We start from the raw sequence: 1,891 nt of genomic DNA, 5'->3' as shown, positions 1-1,891 counted from the left end.
GGGGATTCTGAATGGGATTTGTGAAATGTGGGGAAGAGCCAGGTTGGAGAGGAACTTGCTAGTGTATAAAACGAGTCCTGCTGTCGGTGGAGAACTGCTGTACAGAGACAAATGGCAGGGACATTTCTGACCTTCTGCCATTGGGTGAGGCCCTGACTGTCTTTGTCCTGCCACACTCCAACTTCTTAACGACCTCAGAACTAAAGATTGATGGAATGTTGTCAGGAGGTGCTTCCATCTTCCACGCTTAAACCGCAAGAGTCAAACCAGAAGTCAACAGGCAAACTATTCAGGCAGCGATCTTAGAGGTGGGAGCTTTTACGAAACAGCGCCTTGGTTGCAAGAGAGTGGGGAGGGGTCTGTGGCCGGGACACCTGTCTTGAAGCTGTTTGTAGAGCAAGCGCAGGCAGGGCCTTTTCCCTATATCGATGTTTAATATGGGATGGTTGAAGTGATGTTTGTATATTAAACACATTGTTTTAAAAAATAGATTGTAAATTTATTTAAAATAACCTGGGTGTAAGGCTAATGGATATTGGAGCTGTTAAAGTCTGTCCCATGCCCCATTCCCACTCCCGCAGCCACTTCTGTATAAAAATAATGCTTACATTTCTTTATGTAAACTCAGACTTGGAAACTATTCATCACAAAAAGTTCGAGAGGCTCGCTGCACCCCCAATGTCTAGCTGCTTCACTGCCCTCAGAGTCTTTGCAAAGGTTAAATGAGTAAGTTGTCAGCAGGTTTATGTGCAGAAGGCAACTAACCTGCTCCTAAAAGTTAGAGCTCCTAAAAGTTATTATTCTTTAAAACTTTATAGTGAAGTATAATATGTAGTGAAGAAAAGAGCATATTATCATTAAGTGCACAGTTTTATGAAATTTTCACAAACTAAACACATCCCTGGTATCTGGATTCAGATCAAGAAATAAATTATTACCAGCATCCCCAGAATCCATTTCCACGGCCAGTTACCAAAAGCCTGAGTTCTAACAGCAGACATTAGTTTTGCCCGTTTCTTATGTAAATGAAATCATATAGTAAGTACTTTCATTCAACATAATATCTGTGAGATCTATGTTATGTATGTAGTTGTTCATTCATTTTCATTACTGTATAGTATTTCACTGTCACTATACCATAATATATTTTAACCATTCTATTGATGGACACTTGAGAGTTTCTAGATTTGGGCTATTATGAATAGCATTGCTGTGAATATTGAAAACGTCTTTTGGTAAAGTTAAGCATGCAGTCCTCTTGGGTATATACTTGTGAGTGGAATTGCTGTATGATAGGTTATTTGTATGCTCCGCTTTAGTTAATATTCCCTAATAGTAGATAGTTCTATAGTGTTGTACTCTTTGACACTGCCACCAGCAGTGAGTGAGCACTCTGGTTGTTCCACATTCTCTCAATTGGTAGCGTAAGTTTTCTTTTTTTTTTCAATTTTATTCCGCTTTATATAATGGCATCTTATTGTAGTTTCAATTTGCATTTTCCTGATGATTAATGAAATAGAACACCTTTTCATGTATTTATTGGCCATTTCAATAACCTCTTTTGTAGAGAACCTGTTCAGTCCTGTGCCCATTTTCCTATTGATTGTCTGTCTTTTACTTATTATTGTTATTATTCTTTATATATTCTGGATATGAGTCCTTTGTGAACATTTTCTCTTACTCTCTTCCTTGCTTTTAAAAGCTTTAACATTTTTTGATATGTAGTGTAAAGTAAGAAACTAAAATGTCTTTGCCCAAATGCCTATTGGTTATCTCAATATTAGAAATGATTCTATTACTCTTTATTTCTTTATGCTTGTTTTATTATATTATACCATGCATAAAAATTCAATATGTTTCTTGGTCCTAGTTCCAGATTCCCATGAGAGAA

Source organism: Pteropus alecto, unplaced genomic scaffold (assembly GCF_000325575.1).
Source record: "Pteropus alecto unplaced genomic scaffold, ASM32557v1 scaffold100, whole genome shotgun sequence".
NCBI lineage: Eukaryota > Metazoa > Chordata > Mammalia > Chiroptera > Pteropodidae > Pteropus > Pteropus alecto.
Note: the sequence above shows the minus strand (reverse complement) of the source record.